The sequence below is a fragment of the Rhinoraja longicauda genome, chromosome 7 (assembly GCF_053455715.1).
Source record: "Rhinoraja longicauda isolate Sanriku21f chromosome 7, sRhiLon1.1, whole genome shotgun sequence".
Lineage (NCBI taxonomy): Eukaryota > Metazoa > Chordata > Chondrichthyes > Rajiformes > Arhynchobatidae > Rhinoraja > Rhinoraja longicauda.
This window is the reverse complement of record NC_135959.1, coordinates 71,656,251-71,680,329: the sequence shown is the minus strand read 5'-3', so window position 1 is coordinate 71,680,329 and position 24,079 is coordinate 71,656,251. Positions and strand designations below refer to the sequence as shown.

Sequence of the window (24,079 nt, the reverse complement as noted above, 5' to 3'; positions counted from 1 at the left end):
AGGTCACGGGGAGAACGTACAAACTCCGTACAGACGGCGCCCGTAGTCTGGATCGAACCTGAGTCTCCGGCGCTGCATTCGCTGTAAGGCAGCAACTCTACCGCTGCGCCACGTGCGTGACATGAAGATTGGTTGATTTTGCTTAGTTTAGGTTAGAGATACAGTGTGGAAACAGGACCTTCAGCCCATCATGACAGTGCCAACCAGCATCACCCCGTACACTAGCATGATCCCACACGCTAGGGACAATTTACAATTTTGCCAAAGCCAATTAACGTGCAAACCTGTACATCTTTGGAGTGTGGGAGGAAACCGGAGCACCCTGAGAAAACTCACACGGTCACAGGGAGAATGTATAAACTCCGTGCAGACAGCACCCATAGACAGGATCGAACCTGGGTCTCAGGCGCTGTTAGGCAGCAACTCTACCGCTACACCACCATTCCGCTCTGTTTTTAATTTAGTTTAGAGATACAGCGCGTATACAGGCCCTTCGGACCACCAAGCCCTCACCGACCAGTGATCCCCGCACACTAACACTATCCTACACCCACTAGGGACAATTTACACTTATACCAAACCAATCAACCTACAGACCTGTACGTCTTTGGAGTGTGGGAGGAAATCGACGATCTCGGAGAAAACCCACGTGGGTCATGGGGAGAACGTACAAACTCCGTACAGACAAGTACCCATAGTTGGGATCGAACACGGGTCTCTGGCGCTGCAAGCGCTGAAAGACAGCGACTCTAACGCTGCGCCACCGTGCCGCCCTAAGGTTGTTCTCTCTGACATTGAGTAGAACCCGGGGGTGGATCGGCCACAGTCATGTTGAATGTCAGGGCAGGTTTCCACAGAATCTCAACACACATCACCTCCAACATTCAGTCGAGATTGGTTTGTGAGCAGTTTCCAAAACTGACAATAGCTTGGACAAGCCTTGCAACCTGAGAGGTGCATAGAAACATAGAATATAGGTGCAGGAGGAGGCCATTTGGCCCTTCCAGCCAGTACCACCATTCATTGTGATCATGGCTGATCATCCACAATCAGTAACCTGTGCCTGCCTTCTCCCCATATCCCTTGATTACGCTAGCCCCTATAGCTCTATCTAACTCTCTTTTAAATTCATCCAGTGAATTGGCCTCCACTGCCCTCTGTGGCAGAGAATTCCACAAATTCATAACTCCCTGGGTGAAAAGGTTTTTTCTCATCTCAGTTTTAAATGGGCTCCCCTTTACTTTTAGACTGTGGCCCCTGGTTCTGGACTCCCCCAACATTGGTAACATTTTTCCTGCATCGAGCTTGTCCAGTCCTTTTATAATTTTATACGTTTCTGTTGGATCGCCCCTCATCCTTCTAAATTCCAGTGAAAACAAGCCCAGTCTTTCCAATCATTCCTCATACGACAGTCCCGCCATCCCGGGAATCAACCTTGTGAACCTTGTGTCCTTCCTCAAATTAGGAATCAGGACTTTTATTAACGTTCAAGTGTGAAACGTGTGGTAGACTAATGAACGATTCCTGGCCGTGTACCCATGTGGAAATTCGCGTAACTCCCCCTGAAACCACACAACAAATTAAGCAGTTCACAAGTTCATACTTTGTAGGAGCAGAATTAAGCCATTTAGAAACATAGAAACATAGAAACATAGAAAATAGGTACAGGAGGAGGCCATTTGACCCTTCCAGCCAGCACTGCCATTCATTGTGATCATGGCTGATCATCCAAAATCAGTAACCCGTGCCTGCCTTCTCCCCATATCCCTTGATTCCACTAGCCCCAAGAGCTCTATCTAACTCTCTTTTAAATTCATCCAGTGAATTGGCCTCCACTGCCTTCTGTGGCAGAGAATTCCTCAAATTCACAACTCTCTGGGTGAAAAGGTTTCTTCTCACCTCAGTTTTAAATGGCCTCCTCTTTATTCTTAGACTGTGGCCCCTGGTTCTGGACTCCCCCCCCAACTTTGGGAACATTTTTCCTGCATCTAGCTTGTCCAGTCCTTTTATAATTTTATACGTCACTTCAAGTCTATCAAGCCCATCAAGTCTACTCTGCCATTCAATCATGGCCGATCTATCTTTCCCTCTCAACTCCACTGTCCTGCCTTCATCTCATAACCTGTGACATCACGTACTAATCAAGAAGTTGTCAATCTCCTTAAAAACATCCATTGATTTGACTCCACACCTGTCTGTGGCAATGAATTCCTCGGATCCACCTCCAAAAATGATTGCAATCAACAGCATGAATAGTGCACTGTATTTTTTTTATCTCAACCCTTTTCCTTTTGCATGCTTTCTGTGGCGCATCTGTTGAAGTTTGTAAGAATCATTGGAGACATGGTGAATTTCCTCAGTTTCGCTGAGGATGGAGAGGTCACCAGCAGTTTGTGTTTCGCTCCACATTTCAGCATCTGCAGATTCTTATAGACAATAGACCAGGGCCGTCTTAACGCATGGGCCTGATGGGCACTTGCCCGGGGCCCCACGAGCATAGGGGCCCCATGCTGATCTGTGTATGTTAAGTGACTTGCAATAAATAAATACTACTTTAAAAATGTAGGTTCAATAAGTGCTTTTTTCGCAACATTTTCCATCCCTGTGCTTCTCACAGCGATCTGTAAGTGCTTTTCGCAACAATGTAGCACCCTAAGTCCATCGCTAAGTGCTTTTCGGTAAGTGCTTTTTGCCGGCACGACAGGGGGGGGCTGGTAGGGAAAGAGGGGTGGGGGAGAGTAACGGTAGGGGCCCCAGTACACTGCTTTGCCCGGGGGCCCATAATGCTGTAAAAATGGCCCTGCAATAGACATTAAACAATAGGTGCAGGAGGAGGCCATTCGGCCCTTCGAGCCAGCACCGCCATTCAATGTGATCATGGCTGATCATTCTCAATCAGTACCCCGTTCCTGCCTTCTCCCCATACCCCCTGATTCCGCTATCCTTAAGAGCTCTATCTAGCTCTCTCTTGAATGCATTCAGAGAATTGGCCTCCACTGCCTTCTGAGGCAGAGAATTCCACAGATTCACAACTCTCTGACTGAAAAAGTTTTTCCTCATCTCAGTTCTAAATGGCCTACACCTTATTCTTAAACTGTAGCCCTTTGTTCTGGACTCCCCCAACATTGGGAACGTTTCCTGCCTCTAAAGTGTCCAACCCCTTAATAATCTCATACGTTTCGATAAGATCCCCTCTGATCCTTCTAAATTCCAGTGTATACAAGCCTAGTCGCTCCAGTCTTTCAAAATATGACAGTCCCGCCATTCCGGGAATTAACCTAGTAAACCTACGCTGCACGCCCTCAATAGCAAGAATGTCACTGAGTTGACCACATTGGTGGTTTTGGAATTGAAAATACCTCAGGACAAATGTAGGATGACTGATTTGCTTCCTGCAAGTGATCAGCACCTGGTGTTTTAGCTGCAGGTCTGGGCTTGAAGGTGCACTGGACCACCTGCAAACATAAGGAGCATATTATTCTTGTACGTACAGGGTCACTGGAACCACAGTACACGTTATAATTCTGAGCAGAGATTAATAGAGTCACACAGCACGGAAACAGGCCCTTCGGCCCAACGACCATGCCGGCCACAATGTACATAGTCACATAGACAATAGGTACAGGAGTAGGCCATTCGGCCCTTCGAGCCAGCACCACCATTCAATATGATCATGGCTGATCATCCACAATCGGTACCCCGTTCCTGCCTTCTCCCCATATCCCTTGATTCCGCTAGCCCTAAGAGCTCCATCTAACTCTGCTTTGAATGTGTCGAGTGAATTGACCTCCACTGCCTTCTGAGGCAGAGAATTCCGCAAATTCGCAACTCTCTGGGTGATCCCATCTCTCTAGATGTCCCATCTACACGAGTCCCATATGTGTGCGCTTGGCCCATATTCCTCTAAACCTTTCCTATCCATGTACCTGTCCAAGTGTCTTTTAAATGATACCTTTCTGGCATCTTGTTCCATGTACCCACCACTCACTGTGTAAAAACATTGCCCCTCAGGTTCCGACTAACACTTTCTGCTCTTACCTTAAACCTATGTCCACTGGTCTTTGATTTCTGGGTAAAAGACTCTGTGCATTCACCCCTATCTATTCCCCTCATGATTTTCCACACATTTATCAAGATTACCCCTCATCCTCCTGCACTACAAGAAATAAAGCCCTAACCTACCCAATCTCTTCCATTAGCTCACTCCCTCAAGTCCTGGCAACATGCTCGTAAACCATCTTTGCATCTTTTCATGCTTTACTAACTTCCTGTATGAATGTAATGAATGAAAATAATCTTCCTATAGGAAATGAGCAGGAAGATTATTTTCCTCTTTTCTCCTCTATAATTCATTTGTCATCTCACTCCATTTATTGGAGATACAAGATTGCTGGAATCTTGCAGAGAGCACAAGATGCCGGAGGAACTCAGGGGTCAGGCAGCACCAATGGAGGAGACAGATAGGCAATGTTTTAGGTTAAGCAGTCTGAACAAGGATTCCAATTGGAAAAATCACTGATCCATGTTCTCTAGAGATGTTGCCTGACCCATCGAAATACTCCAGCACTTTATAGTTCATCCATTTAATGTTCTTGTTTCATTCTCAACCAAATATGGCTGTTCTCATGTCATCCTTGTGCTCCGGTTTCCCCCGACATCCCAAAGACGTGCGGTTTTGTAGGTTAATTGGTCCTCTGTAAATTGTCCCTAGTGCATAGGGAGTGTAGGTGAAAGTGGGTTAACATACAGCAAGTGTGAACGGGAGACTGATGGTCAGTGTGGACTCAATGGGCCAAAGGGCTTGTTTCCATTCTGCATCTCTTGTCTTCTCTTGTCTTGTTGATACGGCACCAACCGCCGCTGTTGGGCTGTAAACGTGCAGTCCCTCATGCAGGCAGTTACCGATTTAAAATTTAGTGTTTGCAAGCAACAGTTTAAAAGATTTACTATCAGCAGCAGATTTTATATGCGGTGGCAAAGGATTCCAAACAGGGATGGTTCTGGGGTACCGCGAGTAGCAGAAACAGTCTTTGTTGGTCTGGATGGTTATACAATTCAGGGATTGGTTCAGTCGAGTTCCTGGTCTGTTGAAAGATGGGTAATGTTGGATGGAGCTAATGAGTGGGTTTCTTTGTAGACTGCAGTAAGCCTGGATAGTATCCGGCGTCTTTGGAGGGTGTCCCATTTGAGTTCATGAAGCATTTCTGTGACACTACTGGTCTTTCTATAGTCACCGGTTACAAACCTGGCAGCTCTTCTCTGGACCTTCTCAAGGTTGTTAATGTGGGTCGTTTGGTAGGGATCCCAGATGGCACCACAGTATTCCAGTCTTGGACGTACTAGCGCTTTTTAAGCAACGTCCTTTGTGGATTTTGTACAGTTCCAGAAATTTCATCGCAGTAGACCACGGGTTTTGTTTGAGCTCGAGATAGCTTGGTTAATATGTTTTGCCCAGTCAAGTCAAGTTTATTTGTCACATACATATACAAGATGTGCAGTGAAATGAAAGTGGCAACGCCTGCGGATTGTGCTAAACTACAAAACAGAATAGAAAAAAAAAAATTTAACACAAAAAATAAATTAATACAGTAAATTCAATTAGTCCCTGGTGATATGAGAATCGACAGTCCTGAAGGCCTGTGGGAAGAAACTCCATCTCATCCTTTCTGTGACAGCGGAGGTGTTTGCCTGACCATAGCAGCTGGAACAGTTCGTTGCTGGGGTGGTAGCTCAGGTTGACTGACAGTTCGATACCCAAATAGGGGTGATGTTTTACCTCCTGGAGTACAGAGTTTCCCATGAGGTACTGATAATGATGAAAATTCTTCTTGTGGGTCATTCTCATGACATAGCACTTGAATAGCGACACAGTGGCGCAGCGGTAGAGTTGCTGCCATACAGCGAATGCAGCGCCGGAGACTCAGGTTCGATCCTGACTACGGGCGCCGTCTATACGGAGTTTGTACGTTCTCCCCGTGACCTGCGTGGGTTTTCTCCGAGATCTTCGGTTTCCTCCGATACTCCAAAGACGTACAGGTATGTAGGTTAGTTGAATGGGTAAATGTAAAAAAATTGTCCCTAGTGGGTGTAGGATAGTGTTAATGTGCGGGGATCGCTGGGCGGTGCGGACTCGGTGGGCCGAAGGGCCTGTTTCTGCACTGTATCTCTAAAAAAAAATCATCTGCCAAGAAGATTCCCACTTGCGGAGTGAATTGATGACTTGTTGAAGGGTATCGCAGTCATTCAGAGAGTGTATGGGTCTGTAGAAAATCAGATCATCTGCGCATAATCTGACCTCAGATGTTACACAAGTTAAAAGGTCATTTAAGTAGGTTAGAAAAAGCAGGGGGCCCAGGACATGTTCTAAACTAAAAGTTATTGAAATAATTTTCTCAGTCTTTGAATTTTTGACTGATTAGTGGGGAGATGCTCCCTATTCAAGGTTATTCAAACAACTTTTCCGTTATATAATATCATTCCTTCCTCTCCCTCCTCCCGTCCGGCAGAAAATACAGAAAGCGCGCACCACCAGACTCAGGAACAGCTTCTTCCCCTCTGTTATCAGGCTTCTGAACGGTCCTTCCATAAGCTAGGATACTGTCCGATTCACCTCTACCCCATTGCGGACATTGGATTTTAACACCTGGAACTGATGCTCTACAATGCTGAGAACTATATTCTGCACTCTGTACCTTCACCTTTGCTCTACCAATTGAGTTTGACTTGTGTTTATGTACAGCATCATCTGATCTGATTGGATAGCATGCAAAACAAAGCTTTTAACTGTACCTCAGTACACGTGACAATAATAAACCTAAACCTAAACCTCAAAGGAAAATTGGGGTCTTTTCAGCCAATATCTCCAAGCTGAAAAGAAATAGTCAGGTCAAACGTTCATATTGATATGAATCAAAAAGAATGCAGCTTGAAGCACAATAGGAATGGTTGTGGCGTTAGCTCACCTGGCAAGCCACTTTCACATATGTGGTAGATAAGATTCCCAGTGGAACATAGAACATGGAACAGCCCCAGCACAGAAACTGGCCTTTGGCCCACAAAATGTCTCTGCCAAACATGATGCTAAGTTAAACTAATCTCCTCTGCCTGCATGTGATCCCGATACTTGCATATCAATGTGCCTATCCAAAAACCTCAAACATCACTATAATATCTGCCTCCACCACCACCCCCTGGCAGTACGTTCCAGGCACCCACCACCCTCTGTGTATAAAACCTTAAAGCTATGCCCTCTAGTCCTTGAGATTTCCACCCTCGGGAAAAGGTTCTTCCTACAGGAATTTTGCCCGGGTTGGAGGGTGTTAGATTTTTGATTTAGATTTAGAGATACAGCGTAGAAACAGGCCCTTCGGCACACCGGGTCCGCGCCGCCCAGCGGCACACGCACACTATCCTACACCCACTAGGGACAATTTTTACATTTGCCCAGCCAATTAACCTACAAACCTGTACGTCGTTGGAGTGTGGGAGGAAACCGAAGATCTCGGGAGAAAAACCCATGCAGGTCACGGGGAGAACATACAAACTCGGTACAGACGGCGCCCGTAGTCAGGATCGAACCTGAGTCTCCGGCGCTGCATTCGCTGTAAGGCAGCAACTCTACCGCTGCGCCACCGTGCCGCCCTTAGCTGTCAGGAAGGATTGGTCAAATTTGGATTGTTTTCTCTGGAACGCCAGAGGTTGCTGGGACGCCTGATGGAAGCATATACAATTACAAGAGGCATAGATAGGGTAGACAGTCAGAACCAATTTTCCAGGGTGAAACCCTTCATACTCAGGCATGCCCGGCAACTGCACAGCTTAACATTAATATAAATGGAAATCAAGTTGAATTTTAACATTGATTTCAAACACTAAACTTGAGCAATGTGCTTCAGGGTACAGCTTTAAGGTGAGAGGTGGCAAAGTTTATAGGAGATGTACTGGGCACATTTTTTTTACACGCTGAAGATGCTGGGTGCCTGGAACGTGCTGCCAGGGGTGGTGGTGGAGGCAGATACGATAGTGGGGTTTAAGAGGATTTTGGATAGTGCTCAATGCTACTATGGGTCACGCCAATAATTATATATTGTCCTCTGACATGACCTCCCAAATTGCAACACCTCAAACTTGCTCGGATCGCCATTCTGCCTCCTTCTGTAGCTGATCTGTATCCCGCTGTGTATGTTGGCAGCCTTTCACCATAGTCCGTGACCCCAGCAATCTTGCTGTCAACTGCAAACTGTAAGTTATTTGTATATATCGCAAACAGCAGAGGTCCCAGCACAGATCCCTGTGGAACTCCAGCCAGAATATTGTCCTTCCACCGCAACCCTCTGCCTTCTGAAGGAAGGAGCTGCAGATGCTTGTTTAAACCGAAGACAGACACAAAATGCTGGAGTAACCCGGCAGGATTGGCGGATTGTTTTATACCTATTAGTATGCTTTAGATGGAAGAAAGTAACACAATTCTAAGGGGGGAGATATGTGATGTATTGCACTTCTCTTGTTTGCAGTGCTGGGGAGATGGGCACAGAGCGCCCAACACCCACAGGGGAGGCTTGGCAGTGGGCAGCACTGGGTCTTGCACTGGGCTCCGTTGGCACCAGCAGCAAAGGGATCATATGCCATGTTTTCTTTCACATGAAGTGCCTGCCTCAAATCCGACCAGGTAATTTGAAACTGGATTTATATTAAGGCTACATTTGTTGTTAATGTAATCCTGATCCCTATGTATCAATATAACTGTTATGCTTATTATTTTTTGAAATGTAATAAAAAGATTTGAAGAGAAAGAGACTGGTGGGGTGGAAGGTAAGGACTAGGGAGACTCTGTCTCTGTTGTGACTAGGGGGAGGGGGAGCAAGGGCAGAGCTATGCGGTACCGAGGAGACACATGTGAGGGCCACATCGATGATGGGAGAGGGGAACCCCCAATCCCTTAAGAATGAGGACATCGCGGATGTCCTGGGAAAGAACACCTCATCTTGGGCCCAGTTGCGGCGTAGACGGAGGAATTGGGAGTAGGGGGTAGAGTCTTTACAGGAGGCAGGGTGGGAAGAAGTGTAGTCTAGATAGTTGTGGGAGTCAGAGGGTTTGTTATAGACGTCAGTCAATAGTCTATCTCTGGTGATGGAGACAGAGAGATCAGGAAAGGGGAAGAAGATGTTGGCGATGATCCAAGTGAATTTGAGTGCAGTATGGAAATTGGTAATAAAGTTAATGAAGTCAAGTCAAGTCAAGTCAATTTATTTGTATAGCACATTTAAAAACAACCCACGTTGACCAAAGTGCTGCACATCTGACTAGGAAAAAAAGAAACATACAGTGGCAGGCAGCCAAACACAACGGCGCGGCCATCTTGAACAAAATGTTAATTCAATCACCCACAGTCCAACAATAAAAGCACTAAACAGGCACCCAAATTACCCAACCCCAAAAACCCCCCAAAACACAGTCCAACAATAGAAGCATTAAATAGGCATTCAAATCACACACCCCAAAACCCCCAAAAACACAGTCCAACAATAAAAGCATCAAACAGGCACTCAAACCACCCAACCTCAAAAACACACAAAAAAGAAACATCCATCAAAGAAACATCCATCACAGTGAGTCTCCTCCAGTCCTCTCTCTCCTCACTGTGATGGAAGGCCACAATGTCTTTCCCTTCTCCCGCTGTCCTCGCCCGCAGTCAGGTTGTTGTGGTTGCAGGCCGCACCGGACGGTCCACAGCGGGCCAAGCCCAAGGCGCGTCGCGTCGCAGCCGCTCCCGCAGCCTCCGAAGACGGCCGGCTCCGCTAATGATAAGTCCGATCCGGGGCGGGCGAACACGCTGCTGCCGCTGTTGTTGCACGTCGGGGCGGTCGTGACTCCCGACATTGAAACCCCCGCCCAGCAGAGAAATATCCCGCGGCCATCTTAGGCCGCGCCGGACGGTGAAATGTCCGCGCCCCAAGCCCCGCGATCCGGGGCGGGCGAACACGCTGCCGCTGCCAGAGCTCCCGATGTCGGAATCCACGCGGCCCGAACCTAAGGCGAGTCGCAGCCGCTCCCGCAGCCTCCGAAGACGGCCGGCTCCGGTGATGGTAAGTCCGATCCACGGACTTGGATGGTAAGTCCGATGGAGGCTGACAGCTCCAGGAGTTGGGCCGATGGTAGGCCGCAGCAGGAACGGAGACACGGCCCAGAACACAAAGGTCGGGTCTCCGTTCTGAAGGGACACATATTTACAGTGTTACAGTTTCCCCCTCCCCCCCACATACACACATAGTACACAAACACAAAAACACCACATCACAACTACAATTAAGACCAAAAAAACCAACAAAAACACAAAGACAATGGACCGCAGGTGAGCGGCAGCTGCTAGGGCAGTGCCGCCATTTTGTATATGGGTTCTATGCAGTCATCAATGTAACAGAGGTAGAGGTCGGGGATGGGGCCAGTGTACGCCTGAGAAAGGGATTGTTCAACTTGCCCTACAAAGAGGCAGGCGTAGCTGGGGCCCTTGAGAGCGCCCATGGCTACGCCTTTGATTTGGAGGAAGTGGGAGGAGTCGAAGGAGAAGTTGTTAAGAGTGAGGACTAGGCAGAGGAGAGTGTTAGTTAATGCAAGATAAAATCCAGTAAAGTACGATTAAAGTCCAAGGGTCTCCAATGAGGTAGATGGGAGGTCATGGCTATACTCAACTGAGGAACAGTTCCCCTCCATTAACAGGCTTGTGTACGGTTCTTCCATAAAGAAGCTGAGGGGTGATCTTATGAAGGTGCACATAATCCTGAGGGAGATAGATAGGGTGAATGCACAGGGTCTGTTACCCTGCGTACAGGAATCAAGAACCAGAGGACACCGGTTCAAAGTGAGAGAGCAAAGATTTAATAGGAACAACTTTTTAAGATTTAATAGGAACAAGGAGCAACGTTTTCATACTGATGGTGGCGGGTAGTGGGTACAAACTGCCAGAGGAGGTAAAGATTACAAAGTGCTGGAGTAACTCAGTGGGTCAGGCAGCATCTCTGGACAACATGGATAGGTGACGTTTTGTGTCGGGACCCTTCTTCAGTCTTCTGAGTTACTCTAGCACTTTGTGTCCTTTTGTCGAGTGACCATCATATGCCGTTCCTTGTTTCTATTGCCACAGGGGGTAGTTGAGGCAGGACTATATTTAAAAGACACTTGGACAGGTATATGGATAGGGAAGTCTTAGAGGGATATGGACCAAACCAGGCAGATGGGACTGGCTTGGATGGGGCATCTTAATCGGCATGAATGAGTATCTGTGCTGTCGGACTCGGACTCGAACTCTGTTTGTATTCATCCCACTCCTGTCATCATTGATATAATTGAACCTAACAACATTTAGACGTCATGTGGATTTTTGACTCAATCATCAAAATAAAAACTGGTTGGTTTTAAGGAAAATGTTACCGAATGCTGTGATTTCTAGAATCACTTCCAGATGAATGATTTTGGAAGGAATAGAGCAATGTAAGGTTGTATTGGACTTCAGACAAAGAATAAAATTGATATGCTGTGACTCTGAATACTGAGTTGGGAGTCCAGATGTGAACTGGTTCTGGCGTATGGGAGCTCACATGAGACTGGGAGTGATGCAGACACCTAAACATTACATTTGAATAGAATCACACGCAGACACGGACCTGACTCGTCAAGGCTATATAAATTTACTTCCTGAAATTTGCAAAAGTGAAAGGAGATTATCAGGCAATTGAATATCAGCTGTTATCAGGCAACTGAACCATCCTCTCACTAACTAGGGAGCTGTCCTGACCTACGTCATTGGAGACCCTTAGACTATCTTTAATCAGACTTTACCTTGCACTAAACAAGTCAAGTCAAGTCAAATTTATTTGTCACATACACATACACGATGTGCAGTGAAATGAAAGTGGCAATGCCTGCGGATTGTGCACAAAAAAGAATTACAGCTACTCTAGCACGTTATTCCCTTTATCATGCATCTGTATACTGTGGATAACTAGATTGTAATTATGTACACTGAGGATAGCTAGATTGTAATTATTTCCACTGACTGGTTAGCACTCAAACAAAGCTTTTCACTGTACACATGCCAATAAACTTAACTGAAGTCAACTAGATCTAATTGAGACACAGAAGATTCTGGGATGAAATGGTCGGGAATGCCAAGAGGCAGAAGAGCTAAGAACTGGTTTTAGGTTTAGGTTTAGGTTTAGGATTATTATTGTCACGTGTACTGAGATGCAGTGAAGAGCTTTGTTTTGCATGCTATCCAAACAGATCAGATAATGCTATACATAAACACAATCAAGCCAAACTCAAGTACAATAGCTGGAGCAAAGGGGAGGATACAGAGTGCAGAATATAGTTCTCAGCATTGTAGCGCATCAGTTCCAGAGACAAAGTCCAATGTCCGCAATGGGGTAGAGGTGAATCGGACAGTATTCTAGCTTGTGGAAGGACCATTCAGAAGCCTGATAACAGAGGGGAAGAAGCTGTCCCTGAGTCTGGTGGTGCGCGCTTTCAAGCTTCTGTACCTTCTGCCGGACAGGAGCGGGGAGAAGCAGGAATGATCGGGGTGGGACAGGGACAAGTCTTTGATTATGTTGGCTGCTTTTCTGAGGCAGCCTGAAGCGTGGATGGAGTCAGTGGTGGGGAGTCTGTATGAAGGACTGGGCTACACCCTCAAATGGGCACTTCAGGCTGCCCCGGGAAAGCAGCCAACATAATCAAGGACCTTTTTCATGCTGATCATTCCATGCTCTCCCCCTCATGTCGGGCAGAAGATATAGCAGCTTGAAAGCATGCACCACCACACTCAGGAACAGCTTCTTCCCCCTGACGATAGAATAGTGATTCCACAAGCTAGGGTACTGCCCCAATCTTCCAACCTACCTCATTGCAGACCTTGCATTGTTTCTCTGTAACTGTGATGCTACAATGCTGAGAAACTATATACTACGCTCTAGTATTTATCTCTTTGTTATATCTGTTATATCTGTGTTTGGCATGATTGTACTTTGATTGAATTGAGTAAAAGATACAGCATGGAAACAGGCCCTTCAACCCACCAAGTCCATGCCTGCCAACGATCACCCGTTCACACGAGTTCTATGTTATCCCATATTCCCGTCCACTCCCTGCACACTAGGGAGCAATTTACAGGGAGCAATTAACCTACAAACCCACAGACCTTTGGTATGTAGGAAGGAAAATGAAGCACCTGGAGGAAACCCACACGGTCAACGGGAGAACGTGCAAACTCCACACAGACAGCACCCGAGGTTAAGATCAAACTCGGGTCACTGGCGCTGTAAGGCAGCAGCTCTACCAGCTGTGTACCTGTATTCGTGTACAGTATGATATAGTATATAGATATGGTATATAAGGCAGCATGGTGGCTCAGTGGTAGAGTTTGGCTTGGCATAGTTGTTAATTGTCCCTAGTGTGTGTAAGGTAGTGTTAATGTGCGGGGATCATTGGTTGGCGTGGTCTAGGTGGGCCAAAGCACCGGTTTGCAAGCTGTATCTCTAAAACTAAACAAATAGACCTAAAACTACAAAGGTGAAAGGGAAAAGATTTACTAAGAACCCGAGGGGCAACCTTTCCACACAGAGGGTGGTGGGTGTATGGAAGGAGCTGCCAGAGGAGGTAGTTGAGGCAGGTACTATAATAACATTTAAAAGACACTGAGAGGTACATGGATAGGAAAGGTTTAGAGGGATATGGGTCAAACGTGGCAAATGGAATGAGTGTAGATGGAGTATTGTGGTCAGCATGAGCAAGTTGGGCCGAAGGGCCTGTTTCTGTGCAGCATGACTCTATGATCTGATTTGACTGGATAGCACGCAAATAAAAGTTTCTCACTGTGTCCTGGTATGCGTGACTATAGTAATCCAATACCTATACCAATACCTATACCAATACCTATACCAATAACTATACTAATAACTATGCCTTTACTGATTAAAATACTAATATCAATACCAATCAAAGAGAGAGATAAAATGCTGGAGTAACTCAGCGGGTTAGACAGCATCTCTGGAGAAAAGGAAAGGGTGACGTTTCGGGTCGAGACCCAAAGAAGGGTCTCAACCTGAAACGTCACCCATTCCTTCTCTCTGGAGATGCTGCCTGTCCAACTGAGTTACTTCAGCATTTTGTGTCTGTCTTTGGTTTAAACCAGCATCTGCAGTTCCTTCCGACCAATATCGATGCCAATTAAAATACCAACACCAACACCAACACCAACATTAGTTCCAGATATCAGATACATGCCAATTACGTCTCAGTACATTTAATGGAAAGAATGACATGAAGCAGGAGAGCTGGTTTTCCTCACAGTGTAATGTTTGGCATGCTGCCAGGCACTCTCACTGATTCTGGGCTTGCAGTCATAAAAGCAATTGAACCGTGGTCTCAGGGCCAGTGTTGTGCCAAAACCCTTCTTCCTCAAGCATGCCCAGCAATTGCGCAGCTAAACATTAATATAAATGGAAATCAAGTTGAATTTTAACATACATTTCTAATACTAGGCGCAGCGGTAGAGTTGCTGCCTTCCAGCAAATGCAGCGCTGGAGACACGGGTTCAATCACGACTACGGGTGCTGTCTGTACGGAGTTTGTACGTTCTCCCCGTGACGTTTTCTCCAAGAGAAAAGTCTCCAAGAGACTTGACAATGTGCTTCAGGGTAGTAGCTTTAAGATGAGAGGTGGCAAAGTTTAAAGCGGGGCAAGTTTTTTTTTACACAGAGTGGTGAGTGGCTGGAACACGATGCCGGTGGTGGTGATGGTGGAGGCAGATATGATAGCTTATTGACATAAATGTTTTTTGTTCCTTAAGAAAGCATTAAGAACCCCGATCTGATGAAGGGGTGACGTTTCAGGTCGAGACCCTTCTTCAGACTCAGGGGAGGGGGAGACTAGAGATATGGAAGGGTAAGGTGTGAAAACGACCGATCAAAGCAGATGCTGCTAAGGAAATGTAGAATGGTCCATTGTTGGCTGAGGGGAAGGTGACAATGCGGCATACAATCAGTAAAATGTAATCAAAAGGACAGTAGAACTAGTTGCCGAACTAGGAAGGGAGAGGGATGGAGAGAGAGGGAAAGCAAGGGTTACTTGAAGTTAGAGAATTCAATGTTCATACCGCTGGGCTGTAAGCTGCCCAAGCGAAATATGAGGTGCTGTTCCTCCAATTTGCGTTGGGCCTCACTCTGACAGTGGAGGAGGCCCAGGACAGAAAGGTCGGCGTGGGAGTGGGAGGGGGAGTTAAAGTGTTTAGCAACCGGAAGATCACATAGGCCTAGGCGGACTGAGCGAAGGTGTTCGGCGACACGATCGTTGCCTTCAGCTGTCCTGGCCAATTGCACTCAGTTCAAACCCTCCTGCTCTGTTCAAACTGACAGGAGAAAGACACAAACCGCTTGCCTTCCAAGCACTGCTGCCTGACTGCCGTTTCTCACCTTTTCTCCCTTCGGCCGACCTGGACAATTGCACTCCCTTCAAACCCTCTCGCTCTTTACAAACTTCAAACTGAGTCCCTTCGGCCCGCATTGTTTGTGCCGAACATGATGCCAAGTTAGAGTGAGCTCGTCTGCCTGCACGTGATCCATATCCCACCATCCCCTGCGTATCCATGTGCCTATCTAAAAGTCTCCGAAACACCACGATCGTATCTGCCTCCACCACCACCCCTGGCAGCGCGTTCCAAACACCCACCACCCTCTGTGTAAGAAAACTTGCTCCGCACATCCCCTTTAAATTTTTGCCCTCTCACCTTAAAGCTGTGCCCTCTAATCATTGACATTTCCACACTGAGAAAAAAAGGTTCTGACTGTCTAAAATACTGGCTATGTCATGTAAGAGTCAGATTCAACAACTTAAAAAGAATCCCGACCCGAAAGGTCAGCTGTCCATGTTCTGCAGAGATGTTGCCTGACCCACTGAGTTACTCCAGTGCTTTGTGTCTCTACTTGGTAAACCAGCACCTGCAGTTCTTTGTTTCTACAAACTTAAACTCATTGGTCCAAAAACGCTCACCAAATCCACCCAAAACTTCATCCTCAACATTGATGGTCTCCCAGTATCCACCTCACCTCACATCCGGAATCTTGGAATCATCCTTGATCAAACCCTCTCCTTCGACAAACACATCAAACACATCACAAAGACAGCCTTCTTCCACCTCAAAAACATTGCCCGTCTCCGTCCATCCCTCTCCTCCACAGCTGCAGAAACCCTCATCCACGCCTTCATCACCTCCCGTCTGGACTACTGCAACAGCCTCCTCTATGGCGCACCCTCAAAAATCATCAATAAACTTCAATACATTCAAAACTCCGCTGCCTGTCTACTCACACACACCTCGATCCGTGACCATATCACCCCCGTCCTTTATAAACTCCACTGGCTCCCCATCCCCCAGAGAATCCAGTACAAAATCCTCCTCATAACATACAAAGCCCTCCATAACCTGGCCCCATCCTACCTGACCGACCTCCTCCACAGGCACACTCCCACCTGCACCCTCCGCTCTGCCGCTGCCAATCTCCCATCCCCCCACATCCGGACCAAACTCAGATCCTGGGGGGACAGGGCTTTCTCCATCGCTGCTCCCACCCTATGGAACTCACTACCCCAAACCGTTAGAGACTCCTCCACACTCACCACATTCAAAACATCACTGAAGTCTCACCTGTTCAGTACTGCCTTCAACCACTGAAGGTCACCTCCTTTCTCTGTTCATTTATTTATTTACTTATTTATCTATTTATTAATTTCCCTATGTTCTCAAAATCTCTGTAAAGCGTCTTTGAGTATATGAAAAGCGTTATATAAATAAAATGCATTATTATTATTATTATTATTATTAAAAAATGATTATAAGCAATGACCAAACCATTAAGATTACCTAATGAAGAAAAAAGTTAAGTTGGTCAAATCGAGGCATTGTAATCATTATATTTTGTATAACATCCAAGGAAGAAAATATATGGTTGCCCAGTTTGGATGCAGAGTATCCAGTAGCATAATCAAGGACAAGGGGTGGGAGCTGCTTTACGTCCTCATCGTCCACCCTGGGTAGTTCTACGGAACTGGCAAAATTTACAGCAAAGCGTCAACTACGGTACTCTGAAAGACCAATTGCCACTTTTGATTGTTGTAGTTGACATACGAAAGAAGAAGCTCAAGGACGAGTCTCACCACTTCGCCCCTCTACCATCAGGCAAGAGGTTCAGAAGTGTGATAACGCACACCTCCAGATTCAGGGACAGTTTCTTCTCAGCTGTTATCAGGAAACCGAACCATTCTATCACCAACTAGAGAGCAGTTCTGATCTACAATCTACCTCACTGGAGATCCTCAGACTATCTTTAAGAAAATAACTGCAGATGCTGGTACAAATTGAAGGTATTTATTCACAAAATGCCGGAGTAACTCAGCAGGTCAGGCAGTATCTCAGGAGAGAAGGAATGGGTGACGTTTCGGGTCGAGACCTTTCTTCCCTTTATCCTGTATCTGTACACTGTGGACGGCTCGATTGTAATCATGTAGAGTCTTTCCACTGACTGGTTAGCACGCAACAAAAGCTTTACACTGTACCTCGGTACACGTAACAATAAACTTAACTGAACTAAACTAAAAATTGTAAAGGTTCTTCCATGGAATTATGTCACTGCATCCTTTTGAATCACTTCAAAGATTCTCCACATTGTGGAGTAAGAAAATAACTGCAGATGCTGGTACAATTCGAAGGTATTTATTTCACAAAATGCTGGAGTAACTCAGCAGGTCAGGCAGCATCTCAGGAGAGAAGGAATGGGTGACGTTTCGGGTCGAGACCCTTCTTCAGACTGATCAGTCGACCCGAAACGTCACCCATTCCTTCTCTCCTGAGATGCTGCCTGACCTGCTGAGTTATTCCAGCATTTTGTGAAATAAATACCTTCACACTGTTGATGTCAAAGGAGATTCAGAGTGCAACCTTTCCCTTCTAGTCACTGGAAAGGTTTCCCTGAAGTCTGCAGTTTGGTCCTAACTGGGTCTTGATATGCATGTACTTATGCTGGTCATTCTCCAAACCGCAGTGTTTTTCTTCCCTGAAGCAAAAAAAAGTTTCAAATATGCATTTTAAAAGCTCTTTAGTATCTTAATTTGCAGTAACATGTAGGTGGCTGCAGTCCAGTGTGGCTACAAGAACATCCAATGTTCTTTTAACTATTTCTTTTACTTTCCACACTGCGAATCCCTGGCAAGATATTTATAATAAAAGCCCAGGTTTTTATTGGCTTACTCTTATGAGGCAAATGTTAAGAAAAACACTGGATTAAATATCCAGATTTGGGAGTTCCCCCAAAATTGAACGTTATCACTGCCAGCCCACACTGCACCGTGAATGTCAGTTGGAATGTCAGGTATGTACAATTATTAGAGGCATAGATATGGTAGACTTTAGACTTCAGACATTAGACTTTGGAGATACAGCACAGAAACAGCCCTTCGGCCCACCAAGTCCGTGCCGACCAGGACACTACCTCTATCCCCCACACACTAGGGGCAATTTTACAACTTACCAAAAGCCAACTAACCTACAAACCTGCACATCTTTGAAATGTGGAAGAAAACTGGAGCACCGGGAGAAGCCCACACGATCACAAGGAGAACTTGCAAATGCCATGCAGATAGCATTTGTAGTCAGGGTAGAACCTGGGTCTCTGGCGCTGTAAGGCAGCAACTCTACCGCTGCGCCACCGTGCCGCCCTGTGCGAGACAAGTCAGAACCTTTCCCCAGGTTGGAAAAGTCAAATACGAGAGAACATAGCTTTAAGGTGAGATGACCAAAGGATTAGGGGGCAGACACAAAATGCTGGGGTAACTCAGCGGGTCAGGCAGCATGTCTGGAGAGAAGGAATGGGTGACATTTCGGGTCGACACCCTTTTTCAGACTGATAGACAATAGACAATAGACAATAGGTGCAGGAGTAGGCCATTCGGCCCTGCGAGCCAGCACCGCCATTCAATGCGATCATGGCTGATCATTCTCAATCAGTACCCCGTTCCTGCTTTCTCCCCAAACCCCCTGACTCCGCTATCCTTAAGATGTTAAGGGATTAGGGGGTATTAGTTACAGGGAAAAGTTAGACTTTTTTCTAGAATGTCATAGTTTGTGGCGAGACCTGATGAAAGCATATAACATATTGGAGAGGGATAGATAGGGTAGACAGTCAGAATATTTCTCTCAGGATGGAAATGTCAAAGACTAGTTGGGGCAGATCAAGAAGTTGCCAAAGAGCAAGTGACAGAAAAATGTCAACGAGGAAGTTGAGGGATGTACTTTATCAGCATTTAAAAGACATTTGGACAGGTGAATGGATAGGAAAGGTTTAGAGGGATATGGGCCAAGCACTGGGAGGTGGGACTGGTGATGGAGCAGCTCGGTTGCTGAGGGCAAATTGGGCTGAAAGGCCCGTTTCTGTGCTATATAACGCTATGATTACGACTAGAGTTGGATTCATGGGAGGTGGTGTTGGAGGGGAGGATGCTCCTCAAACTGCGGAGCATCCTGGACAATCCAGCTCACCCCCTCCATGACACACTGGCCAACCTGAGGAGCACCTTCAGCAACAGACTGGTCCCACCAAGATGCAGCACAGAACGCCACAGGAGATCCTTCTTCCCTGTGGCTATCAAACTGTACAACTCCTCCCCCTTCTGCCATGGGGTAGACTGACTAACCCCACACCCCCTCCCCTCCTCAATCTTTGCACATCCATAATTCTTTCCACTCATCACTTTAATTTCACGTTTCATGTACTTTGTGTTTTATGACACAATCGCAGAATGACGCAAATCAATTTCCCTCCTGGGATAAATAAAATTCTACCGTATCGTATCGTATCGTATCGTATCGTAGAGGGAATAGCTTTAAGGTGAGAGGGGAAAAGTTTAAAGGAAACAAGACGACACGTGGACCCGTTGGGTCCAAACCTTTCCTGCGTTTGTCTAGCACCATCCCTTCCCCCGCTCCAAAAGCGCACAGCAAGATCCCAGGGTATATCCGAGGCTGTGGCGGTCGGGGAGTCTCCCCTGGGGCTGGGGGCCAGCGAGCGGGGAGAGGAAAGGAGAGAGGAAGCCACTCACCCCGGCCCAAGGCAGCCATCGCGGCGGCCAGTAGCAGGAGAGAGGCCGCAAGGCGCTGCGCTATGTTCATCCTGCCGGCGGCCATCTTCTTTGGCCTTCTCTCTGCCGCCGCGCTGCACCATGGGAGGAAGGTCAGGCGGAGGGCTCGCCGGGACGGGCGCCGTTGTGGCGCCGTATTAGATCAAAATGGCGATCTCAAAATGACAATCTCATTTATGACCCATTGGGTTCCCATTGTGACGCCGAACACGGAAGTATTAGATCAAAATGACTTGTCCCATTCACAGTATAAAGTTTATTAAAGTTTATAAAGTGAATAACTTTTAAAATATAACAAAACTTGACACTGCACACCGCAGGCGAATGGTGAGTAAGATGGGCCTAAAATTGTTGTGCTATCATGTAATGTTTTGGCTGTATTTCGGGAACATACATACAAATATATATACATGCAAGATGAGACTTTTAGATATATATAGATGTACACAGAGGGTGGTGGGTGCCTGGAACACACTGCCAGTTGGTGGTGGTGGAGGCAGATTTGATAGTGGTGTTTAAGGGGCTTTTAGTAGACACATGGATATGCAGGGAATGGATCACGTGCAGGTAGAGAAAATCAGTTTAACTTGGGACCTTGTTCGACACAAACACTGTGAGCCAAAGAGCCTGTTCCTGTGCTGTACTGTTCTATGTTCTATGTTCTATTTCTCTGACTCCAGTCCGTGTATAATGTTGGGACATCATGATGCAGCTGTGCAAGTTGCTGGTGAGACCACACTTGGAGCACTGCGTGCAGTCCTGATTGGCCAGCTACAGGAAGGATGCATTAAGTTGGAAAGGATTGGAGAAGGGATTCACCAGGATGTTACCTGGGCTTGCGGGCTTGAGTCACAGGGAGAGGTTGGATAGTCCGGGAATTCCTTTTTCTTTGGAGCGTAGGAGTCTGTGGAATGACCTTATTGAGGTGTGCAAGAGTGGCTTAGATAAAATTAATGTTTACAGACCTTTTCCCAGAGTAGAGGATTCTAAAACCAAAGGACACGGGCTGAAGGTGGGAGGGGAGAGTTTTAAGAGGGACCTCAGGGGAACTTTTTCATTCAGAGGGCAGTCTGTATCTGGAACGAGCTGCCAGAGGAAGCTATAAAAACGGATACAAACCAATGGTTCAGTGGTGTTTTATTATCGCATGTACAGACATAGTGATATTTTTTGGCATACAGTTCAGTAAAGTAGTGCCACACCTAAGCGCCATGCATGATTGAATTGAATTGAATTGAATTGAATTGAATAAATGTTATGTTTCATTTTTTTCCTTAGTACCTAATCAGATGTACAGCACTTTGGTCAACGTGGGTTGTTTTTAAATGTGCTATACAATTAAAATTGACTTGACTTGACTTGACTTATTAGCCAGGTATGGATGCATACAAGGAATTTCCCTTGGTGCTTTGCTCGCAAGTAACAACACGACATACAGTAAACAATGAAGAATAAAACATTATAATTTACACATGTGAAGAATGAAATAAAATACCAAAGCAAAAGGAGGCCACAGACTTTTGGTGCTCGTATTAATCCATGATTAATACGAGTACATACATATACAATACAATACAATACAATATATCTTTATTGTCATTGTACAGGGGTACAACGAGATTGGGAATGCGCCTCCCATACGATGCGATAAATTAATTAATTTAAACAGCAACAACCCAACGAAATAAATTGTAACAGTTTTGAGACAGAATAAAGTGCAAGTAGATCTGTGCCGGATCACTGTGCGATGTGACCATCCGGCTCAGCAGGACCGGTTCATAGCAGCTATGGCCCTGGGGATGAAGTTGTTCCTGAGTCTGGAGGTGCGGGCGTAGAAGGCCTTGTATCGTCTGCCCGATGGTAGAAGTTCGAACAGACTGTTGCAGGGGTGTGAAGAGTCTTTGTGGATGCTGGTGGCTTTTCTGAGGCATCGTGCGTTGTAGATGCCCTCCAAGGCTGGTAGCTGTGTTCCGATGGTCCTCTGAGCTGTATGGACTACCCGCTGAAGAGCTTTCCTCTCTGCCTCCGTGCAGCTGAGGTACCACACAGGGATGCCATGTGTTAGGATGCTCTCTATGGTGCAGCGGTAGAAGGTCGTCAGCAGCTGTTGGGGTAGACCAGACTTTTTCAGTGTTCTTAGGTAGAACAGTGCATATAGTGCACTGAGACTGCTTGCAAGAGTCGCCAGGTTTTGGCACCATTTCCAAAGTCCAGTCCTGTCCATGCTACCCGGTCGTAGGGTGAGGGCTGGAGGCCCTGCAGCAGCCTGGCGCTTTTTTTCCTTCCGAAAGAAAAAAAGAATACAATGAAAAATATACAAATTTTGATTTAATGAGAAAACAAGAAAGGAGGAAAGAAAGGAATGGAAATTAATGAAGAAATCATTTCAATCCTAATCTTGAGGAGCTTTGCAAAACCACCCAATCATCAGAAATTCAAAATGTTACATGGATCAGACTCCCACCACTGGCTCCAGCTACTCCATACTACCTCAGAAAAGCAGCCGCCATTATCAAAGGCTTGTCCCACCCCCGTCATTCCTTCTTCTCCCTACTTCTGTCCAGCAGAAGGTACAGAAGCTTGAAAGCCCGCACCATCCAGACTCAGGAACAGCTTATCCCCTCTGTAATCAGGCTTCTGAATGGTCCTTCCATAAACTAGGATACTGTCCGATTCACCTCTACCCCATTACGGACATTGGACTTTGTCTATGGAACTGATGCGCTACTATGCTGAGAACTACAGGTATATTCCGCACTTTGTATCTCCTCCTTTGCTCTACCAGTTGTACTTGAGTTTGACTTCCGCCTGATCCCTTTCACCCATCTCGTTCCCTCCTGCTTTACATTTCATTCCTCCTCTTCTCTTCTTATCTGACACCCTTTTGACCTCCAGCCTTTGTCACTCACTCCACCCATCTGCCAATCACCCCCTCGCCTGTATCCACCCATCACTCGCCAGGCTTTGTCCTACCCCCACCTCTCTTTTCCAGCTTTCTTCCCCCCAACTCCATCAGTCTGAAGGGTCCAGTCCCGAAACGTCGTCGGTCCATTCCCTCCACAGATGCTGCCTGACCCGCTAAGTTCCTCCAGCACCGTGTGTTTTGCTCAAGATTCCACCATCTGCAGTTCCTTGTGTCTCCACATGTCGCTGCGATTTTATTAAGTAAAGCTGTTAAGTATAAATTATTAAACATTCTCCACATACATCTTTCTTTGAGGGATGACAGTTGTCAGATTAAGTCATCTTATTAACTGTTCTTTCTGTTATGTTATCCTCTTTTAGCATGTTGTGTCCTGTTATCCTCATTGCAAAGGCAGAATGGCAAATGTTTGGCATCTGCATGAAAAAAGGCCCTTCAGCCCACCTTGTCCATGCTGAACACGTCTGCATACTGGGCTAGTCCCATTCACTGGCATTTGGCCCTTAATCTCTCTGAACCCTTATTATCCGTACAACTGTCCAAATGTCTTTTAAGAATTATAATTGTATCTGCTTTTACAGCTTCCTCTGGCAGCTCGTTCCAGATAAGGACTACCCTCTGAGTGAAAACGTTGCCCCTGAGAGCTGTCCCTGTTAAATTTCTCCCCTCTCACCTTAAGCTTGTGCCCTCTAGTTTTAGAATCCTCTATCCTGGCGAAAAGACTGTGAGTGTTCACTTTATTCATGATCTTGTACACGCCAACAAGGTCACCCCTCAGCCTCCTACACTCCATAGAACATAGTCCAAGCCTGTCTAAGTGTAAGAAAATAACTGCAGAAGCTGGTACAAATCGAAGGTATTTATTCACAAAATGCTGGAGTAACTCAGCAGGTCAGGCAGCATCTCAGGAGAGAAGGAATGGGCGACGTTTCGGGTCGAGACCCTTCTTCAGACTGAAGAAGGGTCTCGACCCGA

The 24,079-nt window shown here is 46.3% G+C and overlaps 1 pseudogene; it reads right to left on the bottom strand.

The window, feature by feature from the left end:
- Nucleotides 1-1,487: 1,487 nt before the first annotated feature.
- LOC144595646 (uncharacterized) overlaps nt 1,488-24,079 on the bottom strand; it is a 55,276-nt pseudogene continuing 32,684 nt past the window's right edge.